We start from the raw sequence: 18,929 nt of genomic DNA, 5'->3' as shown, positions 1-18,929 counted from the left end.
ACACACACAACAGCAGTGACCGCTTAATAATAATTAATACCAGAAATGTAAATAAAAATACACAATTACACATGTTGCTGTGATTCACACTAATCTAATTGAATTACAATTCATCTTGTTAACATGCCAATGCAAAATGACCACTTTTGCCTCTTTCTTAAAATGACTACAGACTGTTTACACAAGGACTCAGCAAACCCATATTCAGTGCAATTAATTAGAACAAACGGCAACGAGGAATGAATGCGATAAATCAAGCAAATGCTTACTAAACCACATGCAAAATACCTTTTCACAAATTGGATGCAGATTGCCGATGAGACACAAAATGAGCGCACTACAAAGAAAATAAAGCTAATACATAACATCACAGAATAACCATTCTCAACCTTTTTATTCTAACATCATGTAGTTTTGGTAAAACATGATTTAGAAGTAAAACAAGCATTTGGCCCAACAGTGACTGACCACAGGACTCACATTTTGGCTTTAACTTGAAATAAAACAAATAAACAAAGAAAAAAACAACCTGACTGGGACACAGATCACTATGCCAGCCTTCACACTAAAATGTGTATCAGAATCTAACCAATTAAAACCTATGAATGTGTCTGTCTATTTGTTGTGTCTCTCCACCACTCCACCATTTTCTATACCCCCGTTCCCTCCTTCCCTTTACGTTTCTTATCCTTCTTCTCTCCTCTTATTTCTCTCCTGTCCTTCCTCTCTAATCTCATCTTTCTACTTTGAGTTTTGAGACGTAAGGTTGTCCAAGACTCTGCTGGAGGCGAGGACCAAACAACAATTGAACTGACACTGGTTAGGCTAGAAAGCTGTGCCAGTGTGTGTGTGTGTGTGTGTGTGTGTGTGTCCTGCTTGTCCATGCATGCCCATGTGAAGTAGAATGTGCGCAAACTGTCACTTTGAATCAGTCAGAAAAACACTGAAAAATACAAGATGGAGAAGGCAAGAAAAAAATGAGAGGGAGTGAGGAAGTCAAAAACAAATTTAATATTAAGTCATTTATAAATTAAGTTATTTAAAAATGTTGAAAGCTAAAAAATAGTGTCCACTAAATGAATGAATCAATTAATTCAATGAATAAATGGTCAAACAATCATACACAAAGACTGAGTGTTGTAACTTGACGAAGCAGTGCCTTGACTTTTTTGGGGACATTGACTGACTACCCGTGCATCAGGAGCAACTGTTTTGTGTTACATCGCTGTCAGATCCAATTTTCTCATTTGTTTTTTTATCTTAAAATAGAGAGGTTTGATAAGGGACTCAAAAGGATTCAGTTTTGATAGTGGGATTTGATGCTGTATCCTACCCCAATCCTACTTAAAGTAGTTTGACTTTAAAATTTGTATTTTCTATCTATCTTTGCAGTTATATCACAAAATCATAACAGTATCCAAGACTTCAAAAACAATGTTCAATCAGCTAATATAATCAAGTAACAGATTTTTTAGAGTTTTGGCAACTACCATGTGGAAATAAAATCCTGTGCCATGGTATGAAAGCTGTAAACTTCAGTCCAAATTTTTTATTTGGTACGAAAATGAAAGAAAATAAAACCCAGAGTTGATTTGACTGTAAATCCTGATACTAAAATTTGCTTTGGGTTTTAACTTTTTTGTGAATATAAAACCTAAATCTTTGTCAAGACCTTTTAAGTACACTAAATGTTATTACTGCGTTTGGTGGGTCAGCGCCGATTCAGAGTTACAGCTTTTAGTGGATGTTTCTATGGTATTCAGCTCAGTGGCACACACATTTACAGCCAACTGGTTTTTAAAGCCTCTTAAGTAATTTAGTACATATAATTCCAAGCAGATGTACAAGGTTGCTTATAAATCCATACATTTCTATAATGGATGGCTCCAAAGAGGACTGACACCTCAGGAGTGTTGGTGCCATGCAGAAGCTATTCAGCTACAAAGAACAGAAAAAAATAAAAAATCTGTCTTTTAACCTTTCTAAAGCACTGGCAGTACTGAGGTGACTGACAAATCAGTTGCTGTTTTAAATGGCACTGGTCTGCCCTCCTCCTCATTTTTCGGTCAAACCAAAAGTATTAGAGTTTCACATTGCGTCCACCTGCAAGCTTCTTTGAGAGGTTTTCTTGGCACAGAGTTTATATTGGTTCAGATTTGACCAATATATTTGTATGATTCACTGACAGGGGTAGGCAGAATAGACCGTTCTGCCAACATGTAGGAAGTGTTCACTTAAGCCGAGTCACAGCATCACAGTATTTTATCGGCACAATAGCTAACAGAGCTTCTATTTGGTATGATTCACATTCACCAGGGCTAGTAAATACTGAATGAGACTCACTGCTACCTCCACTAGTCAGTCCACTAGCACAAACTGGGTGCACATCATATAGTTCCCAGTTTTACCGTAGATTGCGAACAGGCTTGGCCTGGTGTGTCCAGGCCCCTAATCTACCACTGTCTTTGTAGGGATAAAAGCAAATATGAACTCAACTAACTCCCACTGATACAGGTGATTTTCTTTTACCTTTTCCACCATTTTTCTGTTATGCCATATCGCCCTTTTAGGGGCTAAATCGTTTCAGAAGTACAAAATCGAATTTCCCCTCTTATTGAACTCTTGACAGCAAAAATGAAGAAAGAGTATTCAACCTCAAAATTTTGTGTTGTTGGCTGAAGAGCGGAACCCTTTTCCAGGTTTTTCTATTACTTAAGCTTATTAAAGGGTTTCAGAAGTCTTGTGTTTGCACATAAAGATTGTGAAGTCCTCTAAAGGCATTCTTCAGCCTCTATTCTTTCCAAAACCAACTGAACTGGCACTGCTAGGTCCTAAGCCTCTTTAAAAGCTAAACAAAATCCCACTCTTGGAGCTGAAATTCTTGTATTGGGTCAGGGCCCTTACTACTGAAACCAAAAAAGTTTTGTTCTCAGCAAACTGAGTGGACATAAAAACCTTAACTACTGCATAGTGTTGAATATAATAATTATTACTGTCAACAATTTGAGGGACTAAATAGCACAATACCATAGTACATAAACCTTTTGAGCAAAGATGGCCTTGTTACGGCTAGGCTCATCACACTTGAGCTTTAACAGACAGATGAGGACAATGACACTTGGAGATTAGGGAACTCAATGTTCCCAAACCAGTGCCTTGTCTGCCATGATAACTGACCCTAAAAGGCCTCTGAAGCGAGGATTTAGTCATTAATGGAACAGTCGAGAATGGCTCTGTCTGTGTTTCTTTCTGTCTGTCTGCATGTCTTAATCCCAGATATCATGCTTGACAACCTCCTGCTCAACAATGAGGGACATTGTTAGAAGGGAAACAGAGAAAGTTGAGGCAGTAAGAGACAGAAAGAAAACGTAAGTGAGAGGGAGAAAGAGGAAACTAAAGCTCCAGAAGAGAAAGGGGCCAATGGATAATATGAGAACAAGACAGAGAAAAGTATAAAAGGGGAGACACAACTAAAGAACAAGACAGTATAAAGACATGTTGGTGCAGGCTGGAGCAGTGGTGCAGGCGCAGAGGATTTTGCTGCAAAATATGCTGTGTCATCCGTCAAAGATGCAAGCGCATATTTCTTGTAGATTACTTTGTAAAGTGAAACGGGTGATTCTACTGTTTAAATAGTGATCGTCTAGACTAAATTAATGGTCGCATGATAACTTTCCAGAGTTGTAAAATCCTTCCTCATAGTATTATAAACCACTGTGCTGTTTTGGCATCTGATAAGCCTTTGTTTTTCATTGTTTTTGGTCTGAACACCCAGTAAGACTTTAGCAACATTCCTGATGCTGAAAGACACATATGAGTGCATGTAATTCTGAACAGTCTTCAGTTAAGCTAAATGCTTTTTTAAAATTACTATTATAAATTCTAAATTAATTACTACTATACTAGTCAACTACAACAAAAAGTAAAGTTAATATTTTACTATGAGAAAATCATCTCTTTCATCTTTTAAGCGACAGAAGGGACAAAGATAAACGTAGCCAACATGATTTGGCTCCTTGTTTTTCCCTTGTACCTATAATAGTTAAAATAGCTTTTTCCTTGAATCTGAAATGTTTGAAGAATTGCACAGACTGCAGTTTTCAGAATTTACAGCTTTCATACCATGGCACAGGATTTTGTTTCCTCGTGGTAGTTGGCAAAACTCAAAATGTTAAACGTAGATAAATGTATGGTATGGAAACAGACCTATTTGAAAATCTGTACCTGTCTTAATTCACAGTAAGTTTTCAATAACTACAACAGAGGTGGCAGCAGTAAATTTAAATAAGCCTACTGTATATCAGATTTCCGTTTCTAAAAGCGGCACCTGCACACATCCAGAGATTAAGCCCGAACAGTCTGCAGGGTGGCAGCAGTTAAAGCAAATGTCCTTTAACAGAAAGGTCACAGGTTCAATACTGCAATACTGTTTGACCTTGAAGTATGCTTTAGGGAGACATTTAACCTGACAACTGGTTCAGTCATTTTGAGTCAGTGAGTTAAATGAACGGAATTCAAAACACTATTTAGGGAGACCATACTTCTTCTTCACTAAAAACTGGTGCAAGAATATCAACAAAAACATACCCTGATGTCCTGAAAAAAAAAAGTCCCTTTGCTCATACCTTAAATACTAATTACTGAAATAACCATTGCAGCCTGTGCATCAACAAATGGAAGAGCACATTCATATTTCATAAAAACTATTTTATATTCATCACATATGAGAACAAAAAACCCTGTTATGATTAATCTGTGATCTGCCAAATAGCCTCAGTTCCATCAAAACAAAGTGCACGACCAAAAAGAAGATAAAATATTCACAAGAGGTTATAAATAAATCAGCAAATTTCCTTTAACTTGCATCATGTTGCAAAATCCCCCAAAAGAAAAGAGATCAAAGCAGTTAAACTGCATAGTCGATCACCACTGGCCAAACTGTCATGGTCAACCAAAATAAGGGAAACAGACAGAAAGGTCGGACAGCAGGAATCCTCTTCAGAAGTTAAGCTCGATCAGATTTCTGTGTCAAAGCCTACAGACTCCAGGAGGTAAATAAAAAAAATAGCTAAAGTTTTAATCAAAGTTTATTAAATGTATATCAGTTGCACAAGTTAAATCCAAAAAAGAGAAAATATTCTTTGCTCACAAACAAACAGACCTCCAGGCTAGTGAGTCGACTAAGTCTGTTGACTTAAAATCTTAAAAGGTAAAACAAGCAGAAACCCACCTCTGACCAACAGACAGGAACCCATTGACCTCTGCTCTCTGGTCTAGATTGCCACAAAACAATCGGAATGCCTGGCGTTTATGTATTTGACTACTGTGTTATTATTAGGTATTTTCTTACATACAACATACATACTCTCACCCTGACACAACGCATAACTCCCTTGTACTCTCTATGAGCGTGACTTGTCACATCCAAACAAGCACACACCTAAAAACAGATACAAATCGCGTCCATCTTTCACTAATCATATGACTGAGATCCTTATCTGCTTTGTCACAAATGGAATGAAAACGACCTGTCACAGTGTCCCTTTTAAACACAGCAGTTCCTGTAATGGGTTTTAGAGATATCATTTCAGATATCTCACCTGGTTAAACCAACCGACCAACAAGCAAATACCTACCAACTCCTGTTAAATGTACAGTGTATTCCATATTTACCCAAATTTAAGACAATATAATTTGCTTTTTCTGGAAATTATTTTTGAAAAAGTGGGGGTCGTATTATATTTGAGAACTAGACAATCAGATACTCCCACATCAGATATTCTTTTTGAATGGAGACAGTACCGGTGTAACATCGGCTGCTACAGCGAGTGTTGCATTATGGGTTGTTTGTAGCCTTATTGTTAGGGCTAGCGGGTGTCTTCAAGTCAGTTTATAGCGTGTCTTTTAGAGTTAATCGTCCCTAAAAGTGTTTCGTTGGCACAGTTTAACATTCGGGAGTGTCCGAAGGCTTGTGCTGCCACGGAGGAAATAAATTTGTGACGAGTGAAAACTGCATCTCCCGACTGCAGAAACTGACTGTGGACTAAACCATCTCATCTGTCAAGCTGCCAAGAATTACCAATATTGCGGATAGACAAAAAAAAAGATGGGCAAGAGTGATTATGTGACTTTATATATAAGTTTTTCATGTTTCACTGTTATGAGAAAAAAGGCTTCAAGGATGAGAACTTACTTCTCCTTGGAGTAACAGTATCTCAGGGACACTTTCCAAACAGGACTAGTGTGTTGTGTTTTGTATCTTCAAAAGGTCTTTTTCCAAAAACAAGTGTTGGAAAAGGTCGGTCGTCTTACAATCACGGTTGTCTTATATTCTTGTTTTTCATTGAAATACAAAACACTTCTACGTGCAGAATTTGATACTGTGCACACTATTGTGACATTTAACTTGAAACTTGGTCTCATACATACTAATGTGTCACCTCATGGAAACAATGTTAATTTTCAACTTTGCAAGAAACTGCATAACAGGAAGTCTATCAATAACCTGCTTAATATCAAGATAGTGTTTTATGTTGAGCTGAGTGTTTTTAGCAGCACACCTACACTATACACAGTTGTATCAGTCGGCTGTGTACAAAACACTAATAGATGGGGGTTCAAAGTATAAACTGCAAATGAAAGCCTGTGGTCTACAGCATACCCATACACAAGAGGAAACGGCACTCCTATTAAAACCCACATAAACACACCTAATAAGCACTAAGGTCAGGTGTTGTAAATGTTGACTTAAAACCTGCACATTTTAAGCTGTCTGCTATCAGCACTGAGCCCTCCTGTTTTACTTATGGCAGTAAGTCAAAGGTGAGGACGGATGGCCACCATGACACTAAGGTCAGCGGTAAATACAATGTGTAGTCAATATGCACAACATTAGGAGAGTAAGTTTAAGTTGGTATTTAACAATATCAGCAGTTTCTAACTTTCCTAATACACATAGCATTAACTTTAGTTGTTTTACAGCTCAGTAGCTAACTTACTGTATCCTTTTGTTTCTGTTTCTCTAACTATGAATTTTACGGTGTCTTTCTATATTTTACTATGGCTCTAAACCACATCTTGGACACGCATGTATAATAGGGATTAAAATGTGCAGGTCAGTGTTCAGACGTCAGCCTTATTCATACATTGAAGCTCTTTTCCTACACTTGCAGTTTCTCCCAAAAGCACTTTTACCCAACATCTTTGTGATTCTGACTTTTCTTCTACCAAGTAATGCTTGCTCTGGTGAAAACATGGTACATAGAAACGCACCAGTGGGTGTTTTTGATCAGGGATATTATCTATTTAATAACAATTAAACAATTTCTTAACAATTTTAAAAAGTTATTGAAAAAAGCTGGCCTTAAAGGTTTTCAGGCCAAATGATCTATGCTATATTTGTTGAGGCCTACTGGATTTTCAGTTACTACAAATACTTCTGGGTTGAATCCTGGCAACCCAGTGGGCAGGTGCAAGAGATTAATGCTGTGTCATTCCCCAATAATCAGTTGACTTTACCGTCTAATAAACCCACTTCTAATTTCGGGTATACAGCATTTTTGGTAATAGCAGACAAAAAGGGATATAAGTGAGCTTGGCAGGAATCGGGGTAAAAATTTGAATAATTCATACATTCAAATTTATATTTTATCCGCATGAATTAGTAATTTGATCCCTCAAATTATTAATTTGTAACCTTGAATATCTTTTACCCCTAAAAGACATAATTCAAGGGAAAATTATTAATAATTAAATGAACAAGTCATTGCCAAAAATAACACAAGGTTGTGTTCAACAGCCAAATGCAGCACCACAACTGTATGAGAAGGAGACTGTCTAATGCAATACAACACATAACATACAAAACATAAAGTCAAAATGAGTCATATTAATTCTGTCATTTAGTGATAGAAAATGAAGTGGAAGAGGATATAGTGGGTCAGCATTTGCTTACACTTTTGAAATCATGGTTCTGTGTCTTACAGGCAGATATCACCAGTCAAGTCAGGCTGGGAGGTGTGGATACAGATGGATGAAAGGAAAAATAAAGGAGGAGAGGCAGCGTTATGGAGAATAAAAGAGCATCAGAAAGAGGATGGCAGAGGAAGATGAAAGGAGAGAAAGCAGCGAGGAGAAAGAACGTGACAGGTAAAAAAAGAGTAAGTGAGGTAAAGAGAAGGAGAAAAGAAATAGAGGCAGTAAAGCCAGTGTTTGCCCTTGAATCAGTAGCAGCAGTTCAATGCCCTATCCTAGTTTAGCTGCTCCTCCCAGGCTAGCCCTGTCAGTGATAAATTAATAAGCACCTGTCTTTGCATTGTTATCTCTCTCTAGTAGTAGAATCTTCCCGTTATTTATTTTGAAGATGTAGGGAACGTCCAACAAAAATAATGATCCTTTTAGAAAGTAGACAGTGTCTCCCACCCGCTCCATGACCCGCTCCATGACGTGCTGGCTAAACAAAGGAGCACCTTCAGCGGAAGACTCATCTCCCTCTAAGGATTAGTCTGTTTGACCCTAGGTCACTAAACTGGACATTGAGCATTACATCTCCGCCATAATTAATAACAATTGTGCAATATTCTGTTTACTACTCAAGTGCAATATTAGTTTTCCCTTGTTAGTTTTTCTTATTTACTGTTACGGATATACCTCAATTACTCTCGACAGTACATGCACCTCCGCTTTTACTATTATTTATTACATAATTAGTGACATTGTATTTATACTGTACTTCACCATCTACCAGTAAACCCACTTGGTACTCGACACTTAGTTTATCTTATACTTATACCAACATGTTACTTAATTTATTTCTGACCTGTTTATAGTGTATAATATCGTTTTCTCCTGTGTGCACTGACGTAAAGACGAGCTACTGTAAGAAAGAGTTTCCCTACGGGGATCAATAAAGTATTTCTGATTCTGATTCTGAGAAGACCCATTCATATATATGTCATCTTGAATTTTCTTTGACTAGATTTTCTTTGAAACCTGAGGATCTGATGAATGTGCCTGCCCGAGGGGATGAACAGAGCTAAAGCTTGTTCCATGTACTCAGACCTATCCAGACTACCATATTTGTTATGGAGCTGAAATAACTAGTCGATATGCAGAAAAGGAAAAAAAAGTCGCTGTTTCCAGCTTCTCAAAGGTGAAGATTTGCTGCTTTTCTTTACTTTCTATGATAGTAAATTGAAATCAATTTATGGTTTGTGAAATTTCAGTGTTTTCTGATATTTTATAGACCAAAGTATTAAATACTTTATCAAGAAAATAATCTGCAAATTCGTTGATAATGAAAATAATCATTAGTTGTAGCCTAAATTTGTTGCATATCAGTCTCTCTCTTTTCTAACCTATACTGTATTCATCTAAAAAAAGACCAGGGTACCTACGCGCTAAACATCCCACTTCCTATGCATACTGTACAGTTTCACCCCAGTACAAGCCTCCAGCAGCTCGCAGTTAATTGCCACTATGCATTTCCACGGTTAGGGTTAAGTGCCCTGCTTAATAGCATTTGCAAAAGAAGGAGGGAGTCTCTCTGAACTGGTGATCTTCCAGCATTTGCGCCTGCTTCACTACACTCCAGATTGTCATAGTCTCCAACCTTTCATGTCACTCTCCACTATGTTTCATAGAAGGGCTGACATGCCATACAAGTGCTCTTTAGGAGAAATCGTAAAATAAGATCCATTCTTTGCTGGCCTGAGGGGCTATGACACTGCAGAAAGCTTGAACGCCTACAGTGGAAACAAGTGCTGCTCTGTGTTGGCAACTGTGGGAGTGGAGCATTTTGTTTGGGACATTTGCATGAAGTTTGCTTGGCTGCCATTTGGGTGAAAAGTCATACAGGTTCTTCTTTTGTATGTGTTTATCTGCTTGTTGACTCTTCAAAACAATCAAACCTTTTTTCCCCCTGAATACCCAAAGAAAACCACTCCTTACATTAAAAACCCTTGTGAAATGTTTGACTATGCAAATTATTTGCATGTGGGTTTCATAATTTGCCAAAGAGCTCTATTTTTTAATAATGTTTGATCTTTAAATAATCAAACCCAAGCCTTGTGAATACCACTTCATTAGCAATGTTGATGTGCATAAAACATCTAAGCTAAAGGGCATTTTATACATGTATTATATACATTCTGTGCAGCTCCTTTATCGTGAGCGTCCCTCTAGAATCTTTTTTAAGATAGAGACTTTTGTTTATAGGACTTATACTGTAATGCTCTATGTATAATCATTTCTATTGGCCCTTCAGAGGTCACGCTCAACTACAAAATTGTGTCCCTAGTGCTCGTACTGATTCATGTTTACTGGCCTAAGTAATAAACCCGGGTTTTCCAGTCAAAGGATGGTTTCTCCCACCACAAAGTAGTGTGGAGTTTGTGGGTTTCAAACAATTAACGTGTGTCAAATGAAAAGTAATCTGAACAGACTGAGCACAGACATTAAATACTATAAATAGTATAGTTAATAAAGTTTTGTTCCACCTATCCAACCAGTGTTGCACAGGAACTCTGTTATTATTATTATTTTTTAACACTGAGATCACACTGAATGTGTTGAAGCCATCATCTGTGCATGAATAAGGGGTGGGAGATATGACTAAATCCTCTGTATCATTTAAATCCTCAACGTTGTGTTATTTTAGATTACAACTATTTATCTATTGCGATAAAGTACATATTCTAGAAAGTTGATGGAGAAATATTTAATGAATAAAATAACCAGACAAGAATGTCTGTTTTGGCTAATCAGCTAACTGGGAGAGGGAGAGGCAAATTTGTGATTTTTGATATTGGGCTGTATAAATAAAACTGACTTGACTAATTAAATACCTATCAAACCAAAGTACTTCATCACATTGATGCAAAAATCCAATAAGAAAGCAATCATTCGCAGTGAATGATCATGACCATACAGTCTATGGCATATATCATCACATCGCCCAACCCTAGCATAAATTTGTTAATTTAAAAAAAGATACCAGTGCAATATTCTGTAGCAGATGCATTACACTGCAGCACAATTGTGGATTAAGCCAGATTTATTCAAAACTCAAATCAACTTTTTAGCATTTCTTAATATCTAAAATCTTGCTAATGAATTAAAAGTTCCCAAATTTATTTATATAGTAATTCAATAATTTGGTAATCAAGTATGGACAATTTATATTATTTATTTATTATTTATATGTAGGGATGTAAAATTACAGTCAGCTGAGGATTTGGTTTAGGGGTCATGATACTTTTAGGTTTGACTATAACAGTTAATCTTTTTTTATTTGTCCTTAGGCATTAAATGTGCACAAAGTGTTTCACTGTGATTCACAACACAGAACTACAGTTCACAGCCACATTTGTGCATCGTGGATCAAGTGTGATCCCAACCTCAGCAGTGCATGCAAGAGTCACTGGGCCCTGCCTCGTCTTAGACAATGACATTGAGCTCTATTGATTTAGTATTGATCTATATCACCCCTCTCTCTTGCTCTGTCTCATACTGATGGAAATTTCCAGACTACTGCACACTAAAATACTAGCCAGTATGCTTCTGCCTTTGCTGCATTAAAAAAAAGATCCTTCTCCATCTGTTGTCTTTATATTGTACATGCCTGACAGCTCTATGAAAGCAGTGATGGTGTAATGAGGAAGTGAGACTACAGTGAATCAATGAGGAAATCCCATGTCTGTTGTTAAATATTATCAAATAAATTGTCTTTTCTCTCTATTATACAAGTAATGAATGAGACTCAATTTAAAACAGAACAAATAGCTTGCGCAGGATAGTACAAGTCTTGTCATTTACATCTGTGTGTTTGTGCCTGTGTGTAAACAATAGATCAAAACACCAGCTGTGAGAGTATGCTGACAAATGAGCAGACAGAGGAGCATGCAAACAGTGACCATGCAAACTGACAGTGTAGTTTGAAGGATTCACGGCATACAGGAAGTGACAGGTTATTAAAGTTTTTTGTAGGCGTTCTTAAATGTTTTTCCTCTTTTCAATATTTTTGTTAAGATTTTTTATAATAATTTGTTATTAAATATATAGAGACCAATGTGCAAAGAGATATTTAGTACTTGGGGCTTTCTGATTACAGAAAAAATATCTTAAAACAGAAAACCACAGACTTAATCCAATGCAAATGGCCACCAACCAGTGTAGAAAATGGTGCCAAAGGTTATAAATATAGGCTAGACAGTTTATTGCCCTGTATTTCCATGTGAGTTTCATCATTGCAATCTCTCTCGTTGCTTGATACATTCTGCAGATGCTGTACAGTTAGAGCACTGCTCTTAAACCTACTGAGAACAGATTACTTCAGCCCAACAAGCCGCCCAGCACAGGACTTCTCCATCTGCCTTCTTGGATACTCAAGCTGCGGCCTTCTGCTTCTCAAGTCTTTGTTTTGGTATGGTGTAGTACAAAAAATGTCAAATTATACAGCAATGTACAGGCATAATAAAGATTATGCGCTTCTGTCTGATATCTATAGTAAGATTAAGCGCTTTTCTCCGCAAATCCCCTTTCTTTACTTAGCGGCAAAGAGGAGATGACGTCAACACCAGCCCCAAGAATCTCATTTATAATAATAATAATAAAATAATACTACACACCACAGATTAGGAATTTATTCAAACAAGATGTAAACTTTGGAGGGGGTGATATGGATATAATTTTCTATAGGTCAATATGTAATTTTATATTGTAATCTAGAAATTCAATTGAAAAACAAGTTATGGATAAAATAAACAGATGGCAATGTCTGTTTAGGGTAATCCAGCAAATTAAACAGGCTACTTGACAAACTGATACCAAATCCTGTAAATCCAATATTGCCAAAAAGCAGTCCTGCTCACTGATTTGCAACATTGCCTGCAATGACCTAATACAACCAGAGATAATAAACGAATCGCTTCCTTGGCAGGTACAGCAAGATCTTAACCAGCTGACAAATCTCTGAAATGGGATTCAGAAAATTCTGTATATATATATCATCATATTGTCTGACCCTGCTCTGGGTCAACAACAAAAATATTAGTCAGCTGAGCAAATTTTAACCAAAACACAGATCTCACGTAGGGCTACAAGTGACAATTATTTTCCTCATAGATGAATCTGCCAATTATTTTATCAATTATGCGAATTAATTCATTGTTGGGGCAGTAAAACTTCAGAAAATAGTACAAAACATGCCCACACGTCACAATTTCCCAAAGCCCAAGTTGGCATCTTCAAAATGCTTGTTTTGTACAACTTACAGTGCTTACAATAAAAAGCAATGCAAAGATGTGATTAATGAGGAATAAAAGGTTTGTGAAAGTGTCAGCAAGTCACATGAATTTTTTTCTGTGGCATAGCAAATATTACATCTTTTAGTCTTTGATTTACTATGTTCAAATGAACATGCATCTGAATGATGGATTACAGTTTTTTTTAGTATAGTTAAAGTCCAGGATCTGAAAGTAAAATACTCTTGTGGGCCTTTTCTCTGATATTCGTAGGAAAAGGTAACAACACATGAATAAAAGATTTTTTTTTCCTGTAGAAGCCTTTGTTATTTCAGCTGCCTACTGAACTATCTCCATTTATACAATCTTTGGGCCAGGTCAGATATTTACATATCTCTTTTCCTTTGTAGTCTGCATCATTGTATTTTTATCCAACTGCACTGCTTTGATTACTCCTTGAAATTACTGTAATGAATAAATGTTAACTTATTATTTTGTTCATTCTATCTTATCCACCAAACAGGTGTGAACACAAGCAGACGGATTAAATCTGGTGAATTTCTGGCAGTTTGGGTCCAGCTTTAGAGAGATTTGGACTGCATTCGGTTTAGCTTGGCCCCTGTCCACAGAGTCTAAAACAACCACTCGGTGACCTGGCAACAACAATCCCACACTGCAGGCAGCTGTGTGGTTATGACACTGCTGTGACTGCTGTGCGCGCGTTTTCCTTCCATATAAAAACTATGGGTCGTCTTACGTACACAGTCTTATCTCACACAGCAGGAGGTTGGAGAGTTTTGACACTGTTGGTATGTGCGTACATGAGATCCTTCACATAAGAGGCTACAGGTTCAGCTGAGGTGTACTTAATGAGAAGGAATGCTAATCATGACAATGCCTCAAGTGTCTCACTTGCATTTTACTAGTGTTGTCACTGAGTTAACTCAACATTTATAATGCAATTGTTTTCAAATGAGTGGCTTTAACGTTATATTTGAACTCTATAACGATGTTCTCAAACTAGGCTTTGGGACCCAAACTGGGCGGTGAATCTGTATCTAGTAGGTTGTAATTTTAGTTGGTCTGAGTAGTCAAGTTAGCCAAAAATAAATATATACACTCAGTTGTCAGTTTAATAGGTACACCTAGCTAAAGCTGAAATGATTAGTCAGTCGAATGACAGAAAATTCATCACCAATTATCAGTAAGGTTTATTCAGTAAGTTTTCAAGCAAAAATACCAAACATTTATTGGTTAAAACTTCTCAAATGTGAGGCTTTTTGGGTGATATATAACAGTAAACTGAATATCTTTGGGGACGGGCAAAACAAGCAACTTGAATATGTCACTTTGTGTTCTAGGAAATTAAATTATAGTTTCTCATATATATATAAATAAACACATGTATTAATATAAATATAATCTTATAATTAATATATAATCAAGAAATTAATCTGATTAATTTGGATGATTTAGCACAGCATAGAGGCAGACAGGAAGGGGGTAGAAAGGGATTTGACGTGCAACAAAAGGTCCCTGGCTGGAATCGGACCTGGGACGTTGTGGTTATGTGGTATGCGCTGTAACCATTCAGCTATCAAGACACCCCCAATTAATTGTCAGATTAATCAATAATAAAACAAATTGTTTGTTGCAGCACTACACCTAAAGCTAAAACAAATGCAGTTGAGTTTACTACCACAGTCCTGCAGTAAATCCTACCTTTACTTTATGTTTGTGGTGCTGCTGAATTGTACAGCATCACGGTGAGAGGTGTTTCTTATATCTAGCCTAACCTCATCGATATATGCAGTGAACAAAATATTAAAAATACATCACAGAATAACAAAATACAACTCAACAGCACCACCAAGCTCCAAAATGACCATAAAGTTGAATCCTCTCTAAAACAGTTCCAACAAAAACTGAACATTATAACCTTCATGAAGGTAGGATTTAGTTAGTTTAACTAGGTGGACCTTTAACTGGCAACTGAGTGTATTACACCATCAAGTGTATTACAGCAGCTGAATCAACAACAGTCTTGCTACCATATTTCCATCATCAGCATCACTGCAAAGTTGACCTTTACTCCAGTTTGTCATATATCCGCTGTCTCTTACACAATAACTGGGCTGTTTTATCAACAGGTTAAACTTTCCTTAGCTTTAGGAAAGATTTTGTTTAAGCCTTTCAGAGAATGTGTATTCTGCAAAGTTTAAATTCAACTTGCTTGTGTTGATGCTGTAATACTGAAGTCAGGAACCTAAAAAAAAACAAAACATTAATATAGACCAAAAGAGACCATTCTTCACAATTTACCTTTACCTTTGAATCTTAAGTTTAATTCCTGGTAACTGCAGTATTACTTCTAAAAGGTTTGGGGGAATTCTCCACCTCAGTGTGTACATACAGTACAATAGTATAATGCTATATCTAAAGGGCTCAACAGTCAGCATGTAGTGCAGAAGCATCAGAGGCTGCTGTAACACTAAAATACTGCCACGACAGTTATTTACAGTACATAAATAGCTTCATTTATATCAGTTTTATAATAGTGGCTTCTAATTTTTTTTCTACCCCTTCATACAACTTGAAATATTATTTCTGAATCCCATTTCATGTTTCAATCAGTTTGTAATTCTGATTTTAAAATGGAATATAAATAAAAGACATTGTTATAAAACACTGCAATCTTCATCATTAGGTTTGTTGATATTGGAAATGTTGTAGGACTGCAGCTAACAATTATTTCGATTAATGTGCCGATTATTGTCCCGATTAAAGGATTAATAGTTTAGTCTGTAAAACAAATAGTGAAAGTATTTTCCTAAAGCCCAAGTCGAATTAGCTTATCACATAAGAAAAAAAAAGCAAAGCCTCACAAGTAAAAAAAAAAAAAAAAGCTGTAAACTGGGACACTTTAGGCTGAGAAATTAATTAATTAATTAATTGACTAAAAAGAGTTGCAGATTCATTTTAAGTCGATCCACTAATGTTTCAGCTCTACAATGATGAAAAATTTACTTCACATATAACTTCCCAGAAATATGCGATTTACTTTTAACCTACATTGACTGAAAACGTATTGTATGCGTGAATACAAATATTTGTGTATGCACAATACTGCCCAGTACCCTGCACTGTACTTCAGTAATACATGGCGGCTCCTTATAGTACACCATATGGAGAGCCCAATCCGTAACCATTCAGGGCAAAGCCGGATACGATTATGCAATATGCAAACGATTTCAGGAGAGCCCAGAAATAAAAGTCAGCCCGTCACATCCTTAAATCCCGACGTGGCTGAATCAGTTATTACACATAATCATCTATCAACAAGGGGCAGCACGGGCAAAATCGATTAATGGCAAGCACCCTGGCAGAAAACACCAGAACATTCCAGCGCAGATAGATTACTGTAACCGAGCTGGAGCATCTGTGTACATGATAAAGCTTTCCAGAAACAGTCAGAGCAGAAAACGAAACTACCGGCTACAGTTCAAAAGAACAAGAACTTCAGACACCCGACACACAGGATGTACGTTTCTGTAAACGGTTGAGTACAATAACCGTCAAAACCAGGTGATTCTGAATTGCCCATCTCACATTCTTGACACACAACTACAGACAACTAACTTACAGTATCAAAAGGTGTGCGAAACTGAAAACAAACAGCATTGTTCAGTTTTGCTTTCGGCATCCAAAAACCCTCACATATTTAATTACGTATGACATTTTTTTCATTTTTCTGTCTCCAAATGAGCTTCCTGTGCCTGCGGAGGAGCCACAGATGTGATGGAACTGCCTCCGTTGCTAGCGGTTAGCAGTTAGCTCCCAATGAACACAAATAGTATAGCCATAAAAAGGTTTAACACCCATCGTGTTAGCCTCAAAATAAATATACAACTACGGCAGATTAATTCATAAACTACCCATAACCCATAATTAATAAAACAGATAACACAAAAGGTCAGACACAGTTAGCTTAGGTGGCTAGCATTAGCTACTAAGATGCTGTGTGAACCAGAAGAAGCGCTGTTAGCAAAGCATGCTAATCCGTCGCTACGGGGTACCTTACCAGGTCAAAACAAACAGGAACGCGGAGCAAGATGCATTAATTTCTTGTTTGGTTTCTGTAGCCGACGTCTGGAGAGACTGTAACTTCGATGAGATCAAAGCAAACGGCGTAGAAGTGTTGTCGGGAACATTGCAAAGACACTCGAAAATAATGTGGTTCCTGTTTTTTGCTCGGACTGGCTCGGATGCCCGTTTGCAGGTCGTTGCTTAGTGAGTCTCTCTCTCTCTCTTTCACACACACACCCTCAAGGGACGAACCTGCCAAATACTGACCCCGCCTCTCTCACTCTGCACACAGCGGGAGACAGCTGCCAAATGCTGACCCCGCCTTGAAGACAGCAGACAGGCAGAGACAGCAACCTTGAAACCACAGCTTAAAACATAATTGTTTATTTCTTTGATGGCCATGTAGTTTATTTGTTCATACCTACCTCAGTATTTGTACTCATGCATTACTTTGTTTTAATTTAGTCTTAATTGATTATGTATATATGTTTATGTAGTATAGGCATATTTAAATGTAAGCTACTATTTGACATTACTCGCCCTTTCCCATACATGCCAGCAAATGATACCTGAATTTAACTGAATTACCAAAGGGAACAACTTATGACACTCTTGGTATTCAAACTATGGTTTCTATATTTTTTTGTATGTATTTAAACATTTTTATTGTAAAATGTATTTATTTATTATATTTATGATTCTTGACTTTTACAGTGCTTGTTTTCCCCCCCTCTCCTGTCTCTAACTATGTTTATTGTTATGCACCAAAATACCAAGGCAAATTTCTTGTAAGTGAAAACCTACTTGGGAATAAATCTATAGTTTAATTTTGATGCATATAAACCACACTCCATATACACAGAGATGGAAAGTATCAAACGTATATATGTATATATATATATATATACACACATTTTTAACTACTGATGCTTAAATATGTGCTATATTTATCTGTCAGTTAGTTATTTAAGTATTCAACAGTGCCCAGTCTTTACACCACCCAAAACATTTAAATATTTGTTACAGTAAGGTCCACTTGCCTGCTTTTTCTGGAGCTTTCACCCTCATCTCATTGTCTTCATCAGCAGATAGTATGCTCAGTTGGCATGGAGATAGTTAGGGTTAATGTATCAATATTATAATATCCTGAAAGTGACATTTCTTCACAAGTGCTTTTACCTTTGATACATCAACTAATAATTGCAGTTCTACACATTATGCGTGTAAAGGATCAGGGGTCATTTTCCACCTCTGCTTATACCTACATTACGTTAGTATATTGTTATACCTGATGAGATTTATCAAGTCGGCATTTAGTACACAAGCATCAGAGGCCCCTGGCAGGACCATTTTGTGTAGACATATTAAATACATTCATTATACACATTAAAGTTACTTTATGTCAATCTTAAACACACTTTGTCAGGCTTGGATTTAGTTAACCTGAAATTCACGATACTGGCATAAACATTTATTTTTCTCCATATATATAACTTTTAATATTATTTGTGAAACCAGCGTCATGTCTGTACCAATCCATAACTCAGATTTAATAAATGCAATGTACTCTAAATAAAGACATTGGTATAATATTTACAATCA

At 36.8% G+C, this 18,929-nt stretch overlaps 1 protein-coding gene across 9 annotated transcripts in view; it reads right to left on the bottom strand.

The window, feature by feature from the left end:
- fam13b (family with sequence similarity 13 member B) overlaps window positions 1–17,565 on the bottom strand; it is a 77,660-nt gene extending 60,095 nt beyond the window's left edge. For 6 of the 9 annotated variants that reach the window (XM_044204543.1, XM_044204549.1, XM_044204546.1 and 3 more), the window contains exon 1: window positions 17,323–17,564. The gene's annotated coding sequence lies outside the window, so the exon portion shown is untranslated. Of the gene's footprint in view, window positions 1–17,322 lie in introns of all 9 variants that reach the window. The other 3 variants (XM_044204550.1, XM_044204552.1, XM_044204545.1) reach the window with 2 other exon arrangements.
- Window positions 17,566–18,929: the final 1,364 nt, after the last annotated feature.

This window comes from Siniperca chuatsi, linkage group LG8 (genome assembly GCF_020085105.1).
Source record: "Siniperca chuatsi isolate FFG_IHB_CAS linkage group LG8, ASM2008510v1, whole genome shotgun sequence".
NCBI classification, from domain to species: domain Eukaryota; kingdom Metazoa; phylum Chordata; class Actinopteri; order Centrarchiformes; family Sinipercidae; genus Siniperca; species Siniperca chuatsi.
Note: the sequence above shows the minus strand (reverse complement) of the source record. Positions and strands in the feature narration are given on the sequence as shown.